Source organism: Camelus dromedarius, chromosome 14, assembly GCF_036321535.1.
Source record: "Camelus dromedarius isolate mCamDro1 chromosome 14, mCamDro1.pat, whole genome shotgun sequence".
In the NCBI taxonomy this organism is placed as follows: Eukaryota; Metazoa; Chordata; class Mammalia; order Artiodactyla; family Camelidae; genus Camelus; species Camelus dromedarius.
In genome coordinates this window covers 22,909,662-22,930,507 of record NC_087449.1, presented here as the reverse complement: position 1 = coordinate 22,930,507, position 20,846 = coordinate 22,909,662, and the positions used below count along the sequence as shown (strand labels likewise).

Here is a 20,846-nt window from a genome sequence, read left to right as displayed (position 1 = left end):
TCCACTGTGTATATGCCCGGAGCTCAAATCTTTTTCTAAAAAATAGTCAACAAGCCAACACTCCATGATCGTATCTAACCGTTTCTGCATTATACTCATCACTTAACTATGCCAGGTTTTTAATGCTTTCCTCCCCCTCAAAAAGTAATAACCATTTTATACCGCTATAAACTCCGGCCACTGAGGGGGAAAAAAAACCTGGACTCTTGGAAAAAAGTTAACACCGTGTATCCAACCAGGGGCAGAAGACAGCTCAGAGCCACGTATTAAGAGAAGTGGCACGGAAGATGGGGTCCTCTTCCATGGACACAAAAGAATTCACAGGAACTATACAATCAAAAAAACCAAAGTGAACACCTGGCAATAATCATTCCCTTTATCTAGACTCCTAGAAAAGTTCCTTGGTAAACACACATCCAAGAAACCCACCTCCCTGTAAAGTTGGGGAGTGACCTGAGTGAGGTGTTTACTAGTTTTGCTGAAGTGACGTCTCCTTTTGATACTTGGCGACCACGCGCGGATGGGGTCCGAACATTAGACAAGAAGCAGGAGACCAGCCCCAGTTTCGGTTAATCAGTCCCTTTACAACAGGACTCACAATTCCGAGTGGCTTTCACTGTTCCTTTTCCCGGGCCCTCTCGCCCGGGGTGCGTCTTTCGCACTTTTGGCTGACTGCCTAGGGCCAGGGTCCCAACAGAACCTAAAAGGGGAGGGGGGGCGTTTCCTGAGTCCCCAGACGCCCCTCTGCCCCACACAAGGCCCCAAATCCCACAAACTTTCCCTAGCTGATATGGCAATGAAGCAAAATGTCTTAAGATCCTCAGTCTCCGTCCAGATACCAGAAAAAACCTCCTGCCCCCGGCAATTCTGCCAGAGAGCTGGCGGTCAAGTTCTCGGTGCAACAGCGAGGGACGTCAAACCTCAAGCCCGCGCCTGTATCTCAGGGTGGTATAAACAGGATGTCAGCGCGCTCCAGGCTTGTTTATGAAAACTTGGTGTGCGCTCTGGGGGAGGGGGCGGCGAGCCTTAACCTTTCCCCTTCGGGCCTGGGGCCCCCAGCTTCCCCAACCTCCCCGCAGCCGGCCGGCTCCGCTCCGCTGGAAATCCCCCGCCTTCCCCCGCTCGCCCGTACCCCGCCCCCGCCCGGCCCCCGGGTCCAGCGCCACCACCGCCTAAAGGCCGGGGGTGCGCGGCGCGCGAGGCCCGAGAGCGGCGGCCGCGTTCCCCGCCAGCGCCGGGCTCCGCGCCCCTCGCCTTGTCGCCCGCGGCAGCGGCAGGCTTCTCCACCTCCACTCGATGACACTCACCACTTCCGTGTGCGCCTGGGCGGGGGTCTCCGGGTCTCTGCGCCTCTCGGGGTCCGGCAGCCCGCTTCCTAAGCAGCCAGCCCCGCCGTGCCCCGGCGTGCACGCACCCGGGGCTGAGTAGGGGCTGCGGGATGGGCTATCAGGGCTGAGGCGCCGGCCGGGGCAGTCCGCCGCTGCGGGTTACTCGGCGGCCGCCGCGGCCTGCGCTAGGCTACGCACCCGCCTCCCGCCCCGCCCCGCCCCGCCCCGCCCCGCCCCGCGGCCGGCCCCACCTACCACCGGGCGGCCGGCCCCGCCTCCCCATGGCGTCACGCGCGGCAGCCCCGGAAAGGGGGGCGGGGACCGCGATGGAGGCGGTGGCTCCGCGCAGCGCCCAGCGCCTCCAGCCTTCCCACCCCGCCCCCACCCGGCCTCGCTCACGCCCCCGCCCCTCGCTCGCTCCTTTTCAACCACGTCTTCTAGAAACACCAAGCTACGGATGAGAAACCTGCGAGAGCAGAAAGTGAAATGGTCGGGACTTGGCCATAGGTTGACCCTTCTCGAGTTTGGAGTGCCCTCCACCACATCTTCGTGCACTGCGATGTATTTCTCACGGTCCTCTGCCTCTTGTTCCCACCCAGCCCGAGGTGAGATTGTGGAGTACTTTTAACAGGAACTAAATAAGAAAGTAAATCTGCCAACGTTGACAAGTTACTCCAGATCCAACCTACTCTATTTAAAGAGGTCCTGGAAATTTAAAAACTTATGAGTAGTAATAAAAATAGTTACTGATATCTAATGTGTGTCCAGTGATTTTCATTTTTTACTAATAGTCCCTCAGAGTAGGCTTTATCTTCATTTTATCTGTGAGGAAACAAATCGAGGTTTTATTATCTTAGGGTCACACGACAGTCAGGATTCATTCCCCAGACGGCAGCCTACTGCCAATCATGATGACTTTACTTCCTAAATATGTCTCCAGTCCATTTGTTTCTCTAAATGTTCCAACATGATTCTAGCTGCCACCATCTCTCATTTGAAGTACCACAAACATCTCTTAAAATTGTCACTCTGTATTTAATCCAGTCTCCAATTAATGCCACAGTGAGCTTTTAAAAATTAAAATCCGTTCCATTCACTCCCATGCTTAATATTCGAGCGCCTAGTCTGGGAAAATCTTTGCATGAGAATGTGCCTAGGCCATGCATAGTCAGACTTCTGCAACTCAGTTCACTGAGCATTGAGGCTGCCCCAGCTGCCCTGACTCCACTAACCCCGCTGGAGGATTCCTGAAGACTTGGCGTGGGTCGGGGTTACTACAGTTTACTTCATACTGAGCAAGTGCTGGGTGCGGTACTCAGTGCCTGTCAAAAGAGCATTTGAATCTGGAGTTCTGGCTTTCAGGTCTGGCTCCCACCATTAACCAGCTGTGTTACCCTAAACAATTTGCAATTTACTCGTAAGAGTTGAGGAGCAGACTAACCTCCAGGGTGCCTTCTAGAAAGAGAGAGAGTTCACAGAGAAGACAGGAGAATCAAGCGGGGAAACTCAGGCCAGCTGCCTACCTCGTGGCTGTCTGAGTGCATGTTTGGCCTCACCTGCCGCTCATGGCTGTTTGCATCATTTTCCCCACCTGTTAACTTGGGCGACTACCTTCCTCATAGAGATTATGCTGAAGGTGAACTAAGATGATAACAGCCCTGACACACGTGGAGGGCTTAAGAAGTCATTATGACATTTTTTTCATCAAGCTGGGCCTTAAAGAGCAGGTGGGAGTGACGAGTGGTGACAGAAACTTGAAAGAATTGTATTTCAGGTAAGGCAAAGGGTACACACAAAAAAAGAAAAGCTGCAATAAACCCACTGTGCTCAAGAGCAAATCTGGTTGCTCTGCAGGGTTCATGAAAGGAGGAAGGACCTTGGTTGAGTTCAGATCCATTCCTCCATCCCAGGCATTGCAGCGCATGCTAAGAATTCCAAGAAAAAAAGACTCAGTTCCTGGTGTTACCGAACTAAGTTTGTCAGAAGCTCAGCAAGCCAAACGTTGAGAGGCATGAAGGTTTGCAGCAGAGAAGTAGTTTATTCGCAAGGCAGCCAAGCGAGGAGATTGAACAAATTCAAATCCACTTCGCCAGAGGGGAGGAGCTGGGGGTATTTATGAGTTAAAGAAGTAGAGTGGTCTTTAGCATTGGGAAAGGTGATTGGAGCTAGGAAAAGGGTGAGGTAATCACGTTCTGCTCAGGCGTATCTGAGGTAAGTGCTTCTTCATGGGATCCATGTTCAAAAACAGGCATTTAGCCTGTCCTGAGGATGGGTTTTTGGCCCTCCGACGTCAAAAGATCATTTATTAGGGCCACTTGCACAGGCTGGGTTTTAGGGTCAGCGGTCCCAACTGGCTGGAGCTCAAACTAGACACAACTGACTCCAAGTTCCTGGAAAACAACTTGGGCAAACATCTTATGGTTTAGGTTATGGGAAGCTTGGAGAGTATGCAATTTGCTACAACATAATTAAGGCATACTTGCTCAGTGAAGGTAGGCTCCAAGCAGTGGGGTTTTTAGCAAGCTGTAAGAAAAGCTCAAGAACTTCTGTTAGTCACCAGGTTCTGTTAATACTTGGGGCACAGTTTCACTGACCTCTGGCTGCTCACAGTGGAGTGGAGGAGATCGACAAGCAACTATTCAGTATGATTCATGCTCTTCTAAAAGTGATCAAGAGAAGAACTACACAACCCAGTCTGAAGAAACCAAAAAGAAAAGCTGCAGCTTCAAGCAGCAGACAGGTCACAGGAGCCAGGGAGAAAGTGGCACGTTCAGGCTGTACTAAGTATATGCTGTGTGGCTGGGTAATAAGAAAAGATGAGCCTTATGTAAAAACGTTTGCCTAAAAGAATTAAGTATGTTTTTGAGATATGAAAGCAGGTTTTTATTTTAGAAGAATCACTCTAGGGCAGAGTTTCTCATCCTCAGCACTACCGACATTTGGGGCCAGAAAATTATTTGTTATGGGGAGCGGAGGTGCTGTCCTGTGCACTATAGGATGTTTAGCAACATCTCTGTCCTCTAATCACTAGATGCCAATATCAACCCCCCCCCCTTGCTCGCTCCTTCTTCTACTGCCCCCACCCCAACTCCCCAGCTCCCACCTGGTCCAGTTGTGACAACTAAAAATGTCTTCAGACATTGCCAAATGTCCCTTGGGGGACAAAAATCATTCCCTTCGAGAGCCACTAATCTAGGGATAATGTGGAAGATGGATTGGAGGGCAAGGAGATTAATCATACAACATTAAGAGCTGCAAGCTGCAAGTGAGAAGAACAACATGTAAGGCAGTGGACCAGGGAGGGATGCTGGGAAGTTGCCAAAAGCCTGAGGAGACAGAATAGACAGTAGGTGATGACTGATTAGATAAGGGTGCTGAGGAAGAGGGAGGAATCTCACGATTCCCAAATCGTCTAAATTTGTCCAATGAGTTGACCAAGTATGCCTCCAACTAAACTGGATGAGGAATTCAATTTTGTGTTTGAAAACAGAAATGCTTTCAAAAATTACTCTACAGGGAATATACAGAGGAGAGAGAGAGAGAGCAGTGTAAAAAGAGGAATAAACATATTTCCTTCTATCATGCAATATGTGGCAAGAAACCTACAATCTGCTACAAATATTCATCTAAGTTGAACTAAACAAATGATGAAGTAGAAGCCTCCTGTTAGGAAATTGTCTTTGAAAAAAAGAAACCTCAAAACAGCAACCATATATACATAGGTTATACATGTAAATCGTCATCAAAAGAGCATGTGCTCCACAGGGAGTTATATTCAATATCTTGTAATAACTTTCAAAAAGAATACGAAAGCAAATATATATATATATATGCATGACTGGGACATTATGCTGTACACCAGAAATTGACACATTGTAACCGACTATACTTCAATTAAAAAAAGAAAAAGAGCATGTGCTTACCAAGTCTATTTCTCTACAAAGCTTTTACCTAGATTACTAGAGGAAAATAGATTAGATTCAAACAGTGAGGTTCGCCTTTAAAAGGTTATACTGAACAAACCTAAACTAAAACACCATTCTACAAATCATAAAATTCAATTACAAAAAGTTGGAAACTAGAAAAGAGAGGCAAAAACACCTCTAACCTTGCAACCCTAATATAAACAAGCTTATCATATTATGTATTTTCTTGCAGTTATTTTTTTACTAGGAATATTTTTAATATAAGCATAATCATGCTGTACATGTAACTTTATAAATTTTTCCTTAAGTGTGATTTCTAAGCATTGTTCCACTGTACTATAAACGTCTTCATAACTAAAAATTTCTTCATGCAAATAACTTAAAAATTAAATATGTAATATTTAGATACTTAGGAGAGTCACAGAAATGGGAGTATTGAATCAAATGGACTGCATTTTGGTTTTTGTTTTGTTTTATTTTGAGAGGGTAATTATATTCATTTATTATTATTATTATTGTTATTTCTTTTTAATGGAGGTACTGGGGGTTGAACCCAGGACCTCGTGCATGCTAAGCATAGCACTCTACCACTAAGCTATACTCTCCCTCAATATTTTTAGATTCTTGATTCATAGATTCATACTGGCAAGTCACTTTCCAAGAAGTTTCCCCAAATTAACACTGCTCTAAAAAATATACACAATGTTAGGTCATGAAACAATGGACATTATAATTTTTTAATGATTTATGCCTCTAATATTTTTAAAATGTAACTTGTTGCTTTAACTTTGAATTTCCATGATTGTTAAAGAGATTAATAATTTTCCATATGCTTTCTCACTAGTTTGTTTTTCATTTTTCTTTTAATTTATCAATGTGTGTGCTGGGGTAGGTAGAAGAAATACTGTCTATTTTGGTTCTTTGTCCTTTATCTACTGGGGTCATAGTATCTTCTATCAATTTGTAATAATGAGATCTTTTTTTTGGTGGGGGAGAGGTAATTAGGTTTATTTATTTATTTATTCTTAGAGGAAGTGCTGGGGATTGAATTCAGGACCTTATGAGTGCTAAACATGCACTCTACCACTTAAGCTATACCCTCCCTGCCAATAATGAAATCTTTAACAAAAATAGCAATGGTTTCTCTGTCATACTGGGTTTTTTTTTTTCCCAGCTTTATTGAGGTATAATTGAAAATAAAATTGTAAGATATTTAAAGTACACATCTTGATGATGACTGTGAAAGGATTCCTCCCAACTAGTTAATTAACACATCCATCACGTCACATATTTATCTTTTGTCTGTGTGTATGAGAATGTTAAAGTTCTACTCTCAGCAAATTTCAGTTAACACGATATAGTGTTGCCAACCGTAGTCACCATGTTATACATTAGATCCTCAGAACTTACTCATCCTACAGCTGAAAATTTGTACTCTTACCAAAACCCCTATACTTCCCCAACCCTCATTGGCAACCACTATTCTATTCTCTGGTTCTATGAGTATGATTTTTTTTTTTAATTCCACATATAAATGATGCCATCAATCTCTCTTTCTCTTTCCAGCTTATTTCACTTCATATAATACCATCAAGGGCCTTCAGTGTTGTTAAAAATACCAGGATTTCTTTCTTTCTCAGGGCTGAATAATATCCCTTTGTATATATATACACCATATTTTCTGTATCCATTCATCAGTGGATGGACACTTAAGTTGTTTCCATATCTTGGCTATGGTGAATAATGATGCAATGAACATGGGAGAGCAAAAATCTCTTTGATATACTGTTTTCGTTTCCTTTGGATATGTCTACCCAGAATGGAACTGATGGATCATATGGTGGTTCTACTTTGAATTTTTTGAGAAAAACTCCAGTTTTCGATACTGGCTGTATGAATATACATTCCCAGCAACAATACACAAGGATCCCTATTGCTTCACACCCTCAACAACACTTGCAATCCCTTGTCTTTTTGATAATAGTCATTCTTGTGGTATTGTGGTACTGATTTGCATTTCCCTGATGATTAGTGATGCTGAGCACCTTTTTATGTAAATGTGGATCATCTGTATGCCTTCTTTGGAAAAACGTCTACTCATTTCCTCTGCCAGTATTCTAATCAGACTGTTTTTTATTTTTGCTATTGAATTATGAATGTTCTTTTTATATTTTGGATATTAGTCTCTTATCAGATAAACAATTTGCAAATACCTTCTCCCATTTTGTAGGTTCCTTTTTCATTTTGTTGACGGTTTCCTTCGCTGTGCTCCAGGAGTGTCATACTCTTTTGCTATATATTTTTCCAGCATACTATTTGCTCTCTAAAAAACTGTCCTTGTAAAAGTTTTCCATTTTCTTGTAGTCCAACTATGTTGAATTGTTGTGGGTTTTTGGTTTGTTGTTTTTTTGTCTGCATTGTGCTTTCATCTGTGATTCTTTAGGAAATCATCTCCTCTTTTTAGGTTAGATAAACAAATACAACAAATATTTGGTGAGTACCACTATGTGCCAGGCACTATTCTGCACTGCAAATACAGCAGTGAAATAAAACAGGAAAGACTCCTAGTTGGGGAGGATAGTTGAAAACAAGTAAATGAATAAATAAAATAATGTCAGATAGTGATACTTGCTAAAGGGAAAAAAAAAGAGATTTAAGGGCTAAAAAAGTGAAGGGAAATGGCATAATGTTCATTGTACATTTCTCTAGGTTTTACATAGCTAAATGTTTTTAATATCTAATATTTAAACCATCTAAAATTTCAACGCATGCTCTGAAGTGTCTAAAGTGCTCTCTTTTTATGATTGAGACTGTCATTTATCTTAAAAATATAGTATTTAATAAATTTATGCTTTTTATGTAACAATCCCTCTCCCTCATCCCACCCTCCAAAAAGAGGAAGTGTAAAGTTAAGTGTTAAATCTTTTATCTCTGAACTAAACTTAGACAGTAACTCGACAAGTCTTTTCCTATATGCTCTCTGATGCCCTGAATTTGGCTCCATCTCTGTTGGGGAAATGATTACACTTACAAGAAAGAGATCCTTTCCCATTGCTGAGTACCATGAAAACAGAAGGTCATCAAAAACACTTACTCATAAGGACAAATTGAGTGTAAGAAAAAGAGTCTGATTAAACGTAACAGGAAGGATTACCGTTTTTTGCCTAGCAGAAATTATGGGTGACATAAGAGTAAAAAACCAACACACGTTTGCTAAAAGCATAATCCGAGAAAGGATAAAAGATGAAAGCAAATGAATTGTATACCCACGCTTATGAACACCCACTCTAAAACCTTTTCAGACTAAAATTACGGAAGGAATACTGTCCAGAGTAGAACTTTGATGCCTCGAGGCATCACGTGTTGGATACAGTATTGGTTCTGCCCTCAAATTATTGCCTGAGGTAAACCTTGATTCCTCAGCCCACTCCAGTAACTCACGAGGCTCTTCTTCCTCAGATACTTCAACTCTCATACGATGTCAACTCTGTCCTCAGCCCAAGTGTCCCAGGGCCGAGTAGTAAGTTTGACTTTGGAGTAATACGGAACTAAGTTTGAACTTCAGCTCAGCTCCACCGCTTCCTAGCTGTGTGCCCCAGGCAAGTTCCTAAATTAATCCTTAGTTTCCTCACATGTAATGAGAATACTACTACCCAGCCCATTTACCTCAGTAAATGATAATGAAGATTAGGTAAGGAGCCACATACAAACTCACCATTCCGACTACATGATGGTGCATGAATCCCGCTGCATTAGCTGGTTACTTGGCCATCAAGAGGCAGGTAAGACAGGATTAGATAGGCAAGAGGTTTACTGGGAAGGACCTGTGAAGGATAAAGGGGGAGGAGGCAGGAGGAGCAGGGAAAAGCTTCCAGACTCCGATGCAGCTCTGCTCTCTGCGGAAGAAGAGAGGAAAAGAGGGAAGATGAGGGAGAAAGAGCACAGTTCCCAGAAAGCTTCAGGTAGTCTGATCTGGAGTCCTCAGCCAAGGCGGCCACTGCTCCCTGGAATCCACCTGCCTTGGTGGGCTTGCCGTGCTGTCACTGGCCTGGGAAGCCCGGTCTCCATGCAAACACGGTGGTGGATGCACAGAGGAACTGGCTGGAGCCCTGTGCCAGTCAGGCTCCCCACGTGAGGAGATCTGAGCAGGGCACTTTCTCGGTGGCTACATCCTACTCGATGCGCTACTCAGATCTGCTTCTAAGTGCAGGTGCAGGCAGCAGGACCTCCGTGGTTTTGCAGACCTTTGCCTACGGGGACACTTAGAAAAGATGGTTGCTGAGACAAACGATGGCCAGGTCCCTGCCACTGGTCTCAGAGACACAGCTGGTTCTCATCCTCTCTCTTCCGTCCATTCTAAATTCCTCTTACCCTTAGCGATCACTTCGGCAGGTCCTGGTGCAGTGACCCAACTCTTCATTCCTGAGCTGTCCGAGCCCTTTGCAATTACACCTGTCCCAGACTGGGAGTGATACGCACATCCACTCGTGGTTTCAGTGGGGCAACAAAGGACCAGGAGAGGCCCAGGTGGGACTCCTGGGTTCTACACCTGATCCTCCCAAACCCCCTGTGTAAAAGGAACTCCACACCCTCCTGCTGATGAGGATGGATTCCCCCTGCCATGAGGTGACTATTTTCCCCTGCTGTTTCCTGGAGACAGGAATCCAGAGGGCTTGGTGACAGCTACAATTTATACTTCAGTAAGATCTTTGTTCTGTCCCCTGGCAAAAGCATACCTCCTGCAGGGGCCAGGACCTCTAACAATTGAAGAGTCCAGAATGCAGGGACAAGAAAGACAAAGTCCCCCAGGGGGTCATTGGGAGTGACGGCTAGCAGCACCCCTTCTACTCTGACCCCTTGTTCCTGGATCCTTTTACTCTTGTAATTGTGGACATGGTGTCGCATAAAGGTCTCTGATTTAGAGCATATTCTGCAAGATGACGACCTAGCCTTTCAGAGGTTAATTCTGCTCTCTCACTTCAGGCGTGCCTTCCCGAGGCCTTCCAGCACTCTGTGAGGTCAGCTGCTCCTGATGGTTTCTTGTGTGATATACATGATCACAGGACCCCAGGGCCACGGGCCCGGCCCACTCTTTTCTAGATTTTATGTAGTACCTTTGTTGGCTACATATTTGCCCTAAGGACATCGTGACCTATTAACCCTCTTGCAATTCCTACAGATCAAGCCCCTTTGGCTGCTCCTGTGACCTTACTGGTAATTACGGTAACTGTGAACTCTTGGCTTCTGGAAGTTAAGTACTTCCGATTGGTCTCTGTTACTTGGGAGGGGCTCCATTGTGCCCATGGCTCCTAAGGAGCCCAGCTCTGGGACCACTCACCTGTGTTGAGCCCTGGCCTTCAGAAGTGGCCTGCACTTTTTAGTGATGCTGGTACCCGTCTCTGTAGTGCATTCTTAATGGTTTAGGTGAATGGTGTGTTCTTTGGGCCTCCCATGGAACGTAATCCTCTGGTGGGTCTTCTGGCCTTTCATAATATTTCCCTTCTAGCATGCCCCTTTCTCTAAGTTCTCAGTCCTTCCTCTGCCTTCTGCCAGGGCAACTCAAGTTTCTCCACTTCACTCAGGTTTGGCCATCACTTTTTCCAGCCTTCTAACAGCCATCTCATACTGTATTTGTCTCATCCTCTAAGGTCTCTGCTAAACTAAATCCTAGGTCTTGAAAAGAGGCCCTTAGGTCTGACTCCAGAAATATTTATATTTCTCTTAAGCAAAGCAAAGCAAAGTCGGTTACCTACGTAACTGACTGTATTTCTCCCTTTGATGGTTATGAAGCTCAGAATCAAATTTTAGTCATATGTGTATTATATACAGGAACTTATAACACGTACTTTATATACTATCCTCACAACAGCTTCACCTTTCCTTTCACTTATTTAATTTTCACTTAATCATTTATTTTCACTTCACACTTACTCTTTCTCTTGCATTTATTCAGCACACTATTTGCTTAACCCTGTGCTAAGTACCTGTATATTAACTCATTTAATCTTGGTTTCCCCTGTTGTGGGATCTTGGAAAGGATACTGAGTTTCTATAAGCTTTGCTTTCTTCATCTATAAAGAAGATAATCATATGTCCACTTTATAGGATTATCATAAGGATTAATAATGATAGTTAACATCATTAGTTATCAGAAGACACTCAAATATTTTTGCCCCCCCAAAATCAAAATATCTAATATAATTATTTTACAAGATGTCAACAGAGTCAAGTCTGAAAAGATAAACACCAGTTTATCATAAAAACACTCAATATACAGAGCAGAACAAGTACTGCTAATCTTATTTATGATGGCTTTAATCTAATTGAAGGTTTTTGTGGTTCCTGTAATTAACAGCTCTAAAATAGAATCAATAAAACTAAGTTATAATGAATACCCCATACAGAAGGGCTCATTTAAGGATTTTTTTAAATATAGGACAAATAAGATGATGGCCACCCCAGAAGGCAGTGAGCTCAATACTTCACTGCAAAATGTATTCAGTTTTACAGGAATATCAGATTGCTTTGGACTGACTTACTAGCTATAATAACGAGGCTTATCCTACCCCAGGGACCTAGTATACTGCATTAATAATGAAAACACTTCGAAGAAACGCTATTCTGACAACCCAGCTTAGTGCCCTGAAAAGACCACTGGACCAGAAAGCAGGAAACTGGAAAGCTAGGCGAGGTCTGCAACAGACTATAAAGAAGCATAAGACAGTCTGGTTAACCTCTCTAACCTCACATCTCTCTGGGTTAGATCATGATTTTATGATGCCCACCAGCATCAAAATTCTGTGTGTCTCTTTTTTAACCTCATAGTATCCATGTAAAACATATTAACCAAGAAATCAGATTTGCATTTGAAGTGAAAAGCCTAAATGACATGCTCAAAAGCAATAGGAAAATAAATTATAGCTTAAGAATTAGATTTAATTCCTTCCTAAGTTCTAATTTTCTGGGGCTTTTTGGTAGAAGCACGGTATCTAGGATATCATGTATTCTCAGAAGTCTAGGCCGAACAATTCAACTCAATCCAACAAATACTTACTCAGTACTAGTATTTGCTAAGCACATACTAAGTTTGCAAGTTTCTGAGAATATAACACAGGACACATACAATCAGTAACAATCAACTAAACAGCTATGTATATAAAGTACTATATGTACTCAGCCCTTAGGAGGGGTGGCCAGGTTTCCTGCCCTCAGGGACTGGAGGCTGTAGTGAAAAAGGAAAGACACCCAACTGAAAAATAAATGATCAAGTGTCAAATTGCTGATACAGGTAGGAAATGTCTTAAGATTTCAGAAACAGAACACATCACTGGAAATCCAGGTGGACTTCCTGGAGGATGAAATGTGAGTTGAACCTTGAAGGGTACTGAAAAACAGACAGAGAAGTGTTTAGGCCTATTTAGTTGGTATTTATAGCCTTCTCAGAATTGTTAAGATTAGATTTATGTTTATGTGTGAAATGCATTTGTGTTGTCTTCACTCAATTTTAGGTACCATGATGGCAGAAGCCACATATAATATTTATATTTGACTCAGCACAATATTTTTATGGAGTGCCTACTATAATTCAGGTACTGTACTGGGTAAGCTGTGAAGGGGAGGGAAGGGCAAAGAAGAAGAGAGGAAGGAATTGGAGATCTAGCTCAGAAGCCTGCCTCTCAAAGATCTAGGTAAGCGTGGTCTGGCTTCTACCTGGCTTGTGGAAGTACAGAGCCCTTTCAGGAGCTGGGTCACTTCCAGAGGGACTCCTCCACCCCCTCACATCTCATCTGTCCTGCACAATGTTGAAATGAAACTCTGCCTCCTCCTGGTTTTCCCGTCAAAGGCACGCACACAAAAGCTGCCTGGGTTTGGCAACAATCGTTGGAGATAGAAGTACTTGGAGGGAGGAATCACAGCTGTTGGGCTGCTAGCTGCTCTCTCCCTTTTCCTCTTGCCCTCCTCCCTCCTCTCTTCTTACTCGCTCCATCCCAGATTGCCCCCCAACCAAAATCCCACACTCTCCCTGTAGAAGCACAGCAAGTTGCCGCTCCTCCAACATCCAGGTCCTCGGGTCTCACTTTCTGCCTCAAGTACGCTCTAACCTATTCTATTACACTGAATTTTCCAAACCTAGATGCTTCTATCCCCAAGAGGAATTCTGGCGCCAGCTATTAAGCGAGAGTGATAGTTTCTCCACCTTGTTACAAAGAGCTAAGTGCACTGGTGACTCTTAAGAGAAACCCAAAGTGCTGTGGAGGGACAGGAGGAGGAGGGAGTGCGGCAGATGGGTTAGGAAGGCTTTCTTGGCCCCTTCTAAGTGATCTCTCTCTCTTCCAAATTCATACAACATTGATTGCCTGCCTCACTCCTTTGACACTTGTCCTCTGCTGCCTTCTATTGCTATTTCTCTTTCCATCCGTCCATGTGTTTTGCCTCCCTGACCAGATTTTTCACAGCTTCAACACAGCAGCTTTTCCCATTTCTCCCAAGAACTCTTCTGGGTATTGGGCCTCACTGATGGGTCTGAGTGAGTCTCAGCCTGCAGGAGCTGCATGATTTGCCTAGTCCCTAAATTTCCCCTCAAAAGGCTACATGACAGTTTTTTTGGGTTTTTTGAATTAAAATAAAATACCTCAAAGAATATATTGAATATTTTTGACCAATTTGCTTGAGATGTCTGGAGATGTCCACTCATGTTACACCAACCAGCAGCTGGAAAGGACTAACGTGTATTGAAGTACCCCTAGGGATCAGCCATCTGCTTCAATTCTCACCATCATCTTTTGAGATGGGATGAGGGGATTTGCCAAAGGTCACATCACTACAGAGCAGGAACTAGAATTTTAATCCAAGAACACCTAGCTTCAAAGTTCCCATTCTGTCCACTACCCCACATCTCTAAAGTAATAATGCTTATTTAAAGACATTCAGATTCTCACTATTAAAAAGAAAAGTGGTTATCCACTAAGATACAGACCACCCCAATAGTTCGAGTCCTGCAGCAGCAGAAAGAAAACTGACTATGAACTTGAACAAATGGTTTCACCTTTCTGAGCTTCAGGTTACTCATCTGCACACACACAATCTTACAGAGTTGATGTCAACGCTAAATTAAATTATATAGAGAGACATATATGAAATATCTGGGAAGCAGTGTTAAGTGGAATGGCTGCTTCCTTTTACAGAATGTAAAATGGGAGTTGACACTCAGGTCTGACATTCAGCTTGGTTGGGCATGTGTTTTTCAATTGGGTTAACACGCTACGTTATTTGGGAGGGGCACTAGCTGAATCACACAAGAGCATAGTAATCATGAACTCAACGCCACCCAGCAGCAACCACAGTTCTTGGAGGGAAACTGGCGCTGCTGTCAACATCCTTTGAAGCCCTTCTCCACATTAACTACCATCACCTCCTAAACAAGGTGCTGTCAGATGGTTGCTATCAGCCGAGCTAGGAGGTAAGAGGGTTTAATGTATGAGCGTTATAAAAGGTGAGGAAGTTTTGAGGGCTGGTGTGGGGAGATGGAAGCACTCTTCCCAGCTCCCCAACTACTCCAAGTCCTGCTGACTTGTGTTTCTGAGAGCACAGGTTTGGCAGTGAATCAGAGCCGGGTTTTAGCTCTGCCCACTCCTACTTGTGTAACTTTGAGTTTTAAGTCTCAGTTTTCCCATCTATAAAATGGGGGTGATGATGTTTTCTGTCTTCTAAGGTTGCTGTGAAGATAAAGTTAAATAAGGAAGAATTTAAAGCACTTAGTACAGTATCTGACACATTGTAAGCCCTTAAAAAATTGGTTATTATCTTATTATTAACAGGGACCATGGCCTTGAAGGTCTAAGATGCAGAGCAATAAAAAAGGAAAGAAAAGAAAGGCTCACTGTTGCTAGAGGATCAAGTTCAATGCCACAGTCGGGCATATAAGGTCTACCATAATCTGCCCCCAAGGCTCTGCTTTACCCCATGGTTACCTGCACAGACTCTGCAAAAACCTCCTTAGCTCCCCCAGGCAAGGAGAATTCCTCCTTTAGTTTCCCAGACTGTTTTCCATATCTTTCTATACCTTCCCTTATCACAATATATTCTCACTATTTGTTTGCATATCTATCTCCACTCTACCCTACAACATCCCAGGCTGAGTTTATGGACAGTGGAAACCATATACCATCTTTGTATTTTTAGCCATTAGGCACTCTGTAAGTCTAGGTTGGATGGATGGTGGATGGATGGATGGATAAGGAACAAGTACAACATAGTGACTTGGTAAAGGAATTAGGGCTAGGTACCCAGGGGACAGGGAAAGACAGTCTGTCTGCTTCATAAATTTTCCTAAGCCTGGGTCAGAGCACAAGTCTAGACAATATGACATTTGCAGAATTGTTTGCCTGCTGAAGTGGCTGGGCAATTTATGAGTGCCTTCTAGGGAAAGCATCACCGGGTAGGGACTGCTGTTAGGGCCAGTACCAGGCAGAACACCTTTGTAAGCAGGGAGCCAAGACAGGATGATGCCTCTAAGTCTTCCAGCGCCTTCAAAGTTAACATGTTAGGCAATTAGGAGCAACAAGTTTTTCCAGGTGTGGTCAGTTGACAGCAGGGCAGACAGACTTGTGGACACAGACCGTCCTCCCTGTGATTATGACCACTGTAAACAATGATACAAGATCTAGAGATAGAAAAGGGATATGCAGTGTGATTCCCACAGAGGACAGACCATCTGAGGATAACATTTCAAAGTACCTAGAACATAAAATACTTCAGAACACAAGGCAATATAGAGGGAGATTTATATCTTGACTTTTCAGGAAGCATGCTATTTTCATTTTATTTTATTCTTTTTGTTAAAGGTAACTGAAAATAATATTTAATTACTGATCATTTATTATGTACTTTACACTTTTTTTTAAGTGATGCGCTGCTATTTACAATAGCCAAGACAGGGAAACAAACTAAATGTCCATGTACAGATGAACGGATAAAGAAGATGTGGTGTATACACACACACACACACACACACACACACACACAATGGAATACTACTCAGCCATAAAAAGAATAAAATAATACCATTTTGCAGCAATATAGATGGACCTAGAGATCGTCATACTGAGTGAGCCAGAAAGAGAAAGAAAAATACCATATGATATCATTTATATGTGGGGGGGACACAAATGAACTTATTTACAAAACACAGACAGACTCTAAGACATAGAAAATAAACTTATGGCTACCAGCAGGGAAAGGGGGTAGGAAGGCATAAACTGGGATTTTGAGATTTGTAGATACTAACTATATATATAAAATAAACAACAAGGTCCTACTGTACAGCACAGGGAACTACATTCAATAGCTTGTAATGGTCTATAAGGAAAAAGAACATGAAAAGGAATATATGTATATATATGTGTGTGTATATATATACACACACATATATATATATACATATATATATAACTGAATTACTATGCTATACACCAGAAATTAACACATTATAAATCAACTATACTTCAATAAAAATAAATAAGTTTCTTAAAAAAGAGAGTCTCTTTACATGATCACGGGAGGAACAGACATCACTTAGATGCTACAAGTGATCCATGTCATCATGAGGAGCCTGGATGACCACACCACGTACCAATTGCTCTTTGCCAATCAGACCAAGGACATTTTGCTGCAGCCGGAGCTGGAGGAACTGCGAATGAACATTTCACTTGAAGCTCCGGTACATGGCAGTCCCTGAAGCCTGGGACTACAGGTGCGGCTCTGTGATCAAGGAGATGACCCAGGACCACATCCAGCACTGGAGAAGGAGCCTCTGGTCCTCTGGCCCTGAGCCAGCATGCCTGCCTGCCCAGCCTGGACCACACGGTCACTCCCAGGAGCAGTGCTTCCCCTTCTGATGGCTGGGCACTGGCAGCATCCCACCCTGAACCCTCACCATGTCCTGCCTGCACCCGGTCCTCCCCTGCCAACGTTCCCTAACACTGTGGCCCCAGGTTCAGCCCAGCCTGCCTGTGTCCTGGGTGGTCACCCAGCTGGGCTGACCTGACGGGTCCCTTTGGAAGCAGAGCTCTATTTCAGGTGGGCCACCGCTGGCAAGCTTCAGGGCGAGTTCCTGCCTGGCTCTCACTCGGCCCTGTCCCTGTCTTGTAGACTCTCTCTCTCTCTCTCCCTCCATCTCCCCCCTGCCTCCCTGCCCTCTTCTCCCACTACAGAGGTAAGGCTGCCATCACCCTTCTCCACCCATCCCTCCCTGCAGGAGACCACAGTCTGGAAATAAATGCAGGGGCAGCCTAGGGCTGCAGGGGCCAGGGACTGCCCCAGCCACTACTTGCACCTTTGCCTGCCACCCCTCACTGTCTGCCTCAGAGCCACGGCTAGGCCTCAGCAGCACCTGATACCACGTGAGATGATAACACCCACGAGTCCTGCCAGGGAGTGGCAAGGGTACTAGGGGTGAAAGGCTACTTCCCACCCGAGGGTCTGGGCAGGCCCTGGCCAGCAAGGAGCTTGGCTCTTCTTGTGGCTGGAATGGAAAAAGATGCTGGCTGAGGGCCCGTCCAGCTGGCATGTGGGCCTTCTTGAAACCCTGGCATTTTCCCCAACACACCCAACGTTCAGGCAATCTTAGGAGTTCCAAGCTGTCAACTTAGCAGAGTCTGATTCACCTGGGGGAGGGAGACTAGGGTGGGAGATTGATGGCAGAGCTCTACCCCTCCTCCTGCCCTCATCCTCAATGATTTTGAGCAGTGCCTCTTGTCTGAGGGACATTCTCAGTGACCTCCAGATTGCATTTAGACAACAGCTGTGTTGGCCTCTTGCATATCAGCTTTTACAGAGTTATTTATAAGCAGGAAAAAAAACAGAAATAAAACCTTGCTGATAATAGGAAAAAAAAAACCAGATAAATGAAAAGACAACCCACAGAATTGGAGAAAATATTTGCAAATTTTATATCTGATAAGGGTTTAATATCCAAAATATATAAGAACTCCTACCACTCAACAAAAGGCAAACCACCCAGTTTTTTAAATGCTCAACATCACTAGTCATTGGAAAATGCAACTCAAAACCACTGAGAGATACCACTTCATATGTATGAAGATGGCTATTAAACAAATAAAGAGCAAAAATGGAAATAACTAGCGATGGCAAGGGTGTGGAGAAACTGGAACCTTCACACACTGCTGGTAGGAATGTAAAATGGTGCAGTCCCTGTGGAAAACAGTTTGGCAGTTCTTCAAGAAGTTAAACATAGAATTAGCATGTGACACAGCAATTCCACTCCTAGTACATACTCAGAGGAATTGAAGAGAAGGACTCAAGAACAGGTATTGTTTGCCAATACTCATTGCAGCACTACTCACAGTAGCCAACAGGTGGAAACAATCCAGTGTCCATCAACGGACGAATGAACAAAATGTGGTATATACATATAAAATTCAGCCATTAAAAGGAATGAAGTTCTGATACACACTACAACCTTGAAATAAGCCAGATACAAAAGAACAAATACTGTAAGAAACACACAGAGACAGAAAGTAGATTTGTGTTTATCAGGGGCTGGAGGGAGGAATAATGGGAAGTTATTGCTTGATGGGAACAGAGTTTCTCTTTAGGGTGATAGAAAATTTTGGAAATGGATAGTGGTAGTGCTCACAACTTTTCAACATTGTGAATAATTAATGCCACTAAATTGTACACTTAAAAATGGTTAAAATGCGTATTTTGTCTTATGTTTATTTCACCACATACACACAAAAAATACCCTAATCGAACTGCTCTCGTTTATCAACCCTCCATCTAATTTTCCATGATCTTATCTTCCTCCTTTGAGACCGGTGACCTCCTGTTTAATGCTGCCCACTTCTCTTCCAATTGCTTGAAGTCTTTCTCCTCTGTGTTGTAAACCTGACACCCCGGCAACAAGTGGTACACTTGGGAACACCTGGGGAGAAGGATGTCCCAACCACACCAATGCTGGCCAGCTACCACAGCTGGCATGGGCAAAAACTGCTGGCATGGAACATAGAGCACCGGGGGAAAAACTGAAATGAGTACAGAAATACGTATGTATTATAAATATGTACGTACAAAAAATGTATTGAATAAAAGTTCTAGAAAGCACATGTAAACCATATTTGATAGCTTTAGAAACTGGTCCAGGGAGACAAGCTTTCTTAGGGATCACCTTCCTCAATGGTTTGGGGAGCAGAGCAGTGGCATCTTGATCTCCTGAAGCAGACTGCCCCCCAAGCATTAGACCACAATGACTGAGTCTCTTGAAAAGATTTAGACCAGCCCTTACTGTACTGATCTTTTAATGTCTTCTGTACTTAGAGTCTCACTTGTTTTGTTTTCCTAAGTTGGGCAAAATGTTTGATAGATTACTTGGCCTTTTTACAATTATCTCAAAGCTGAGGGGTATTTTGTGTGGACCAGGACTTTTCTTTTATAAAGTGAGAGCAGATACACAACAGATCCCCCTCTCTCTGTTCTATCCCACAGGTCTGCCCATGTGTTGAGGGAGAGAGGAACTTGGTTTTTTGTTGGGGGGGGGTTGGGTTTGGGGGACTAGACACAATTTTGCATACATTTTTAAAAGTCAGATGTTTTAAATGCATTTATTATAAAATCACGTGCAGCAGTCGTTCAGAGTTGAGGCACTGGTGTCCTATTTCATTGTTGGCTCTGCCCTACTGTGTGCCTTGGGCAAGTGTGCCTTCTACCTCTCCAAGCACTGATTTTCCCATCTGCAAAGTGGAGAGAATCCTACCTCAGAGGGTTATGTTAAGGTTTAAATGAGAGAAGGTATGAGAGGTATCCAGTACAGTGCCTGACATAATGTAGGTACTCAAGGGGATTAGCTCCCTAATAACCCAATTTGTTACAGAGCAGCCACGAACACCCACAGGCCTCCTTCATGAAATTTTCCCCAGTGAACAGCCCACAATGATTTCTCTTTTCTCCACATTCCTAAAATACTTCATGAAAATACAGTTCATGCTGTAGCCATTTTTATATGTACACAAACTTTGATCAAATAAACTCTAAGTCCCTGGAGAGCAGTGGCAATAGTGTGCACTCTTGCCAACCTCAGAGCCTGATGAAGCCACATATGTGATGAGCCCTGAAGGAAAACTTTTTAAATTGAATGGCTGAGAAGCAATTTGGGACTCTGAAAAAAGCAATGGGCTTGTTGCCATAAGGCTTAGGTTCTAATCCTGGTTCTCACATGTGCAAACTTTGTGGCACTGAACAAGAAATTTCAAGGCAATTCGGATAACCAGTCTGTAAATTGGTATACTAGGCAAACCCAACTGCAATGGACTGAATGTTTGTGTATCCCCCAGATTCATATGTTAAAATCCTAACCTTCAATATGAAGGTACTAGGAGGTGGGACCTTTGGGAGGTAATTAGGTCTTAAGGGTGGAGCCCTCAGGAATGGGATTAGTGCCCTTATAAAAGGGACCCCAGAGGGCTCTCTCATCCTCATTCCACCGTGGAGGAGACAAAGAGAAGACGGTGGTCCACAAGCTGGTCCTCACCAGAACCTGATCATGCTGACACCCTAACCTCAGACTTTCAGCCTC

At 43.7% G+C, this 20,846-nt stretch overlaps 1 protein-coding gene across 2 annotated transcripts in view; it reads right to left on the bottom strand.

Annotated features, from left to right (window-relative positions):
• JAK1 (Janus kinase 1) overlaps positions 1-20,846 on the bottom strand; it is a 210,376-nt gene that overhangs the window by 124,100 nt on the left and 65,430 nt on the right. Inside the window, exon 1 of one of the 2 annotated variants that reach the window (XM_031465303.2) lies at positions 1,308-1,522. The exons of the other annotated variant lie outside the window; for it this stretch is intronic. The gene's annotated coding sequence lies outside the window, so the exon portion shown is untranslated. Of the gene's footprint in view, positions 1-1,307; positions 1,523-20,846 lie in introns of those variants that run through there. 2 annotated transcript variants of the gene reach the window in all.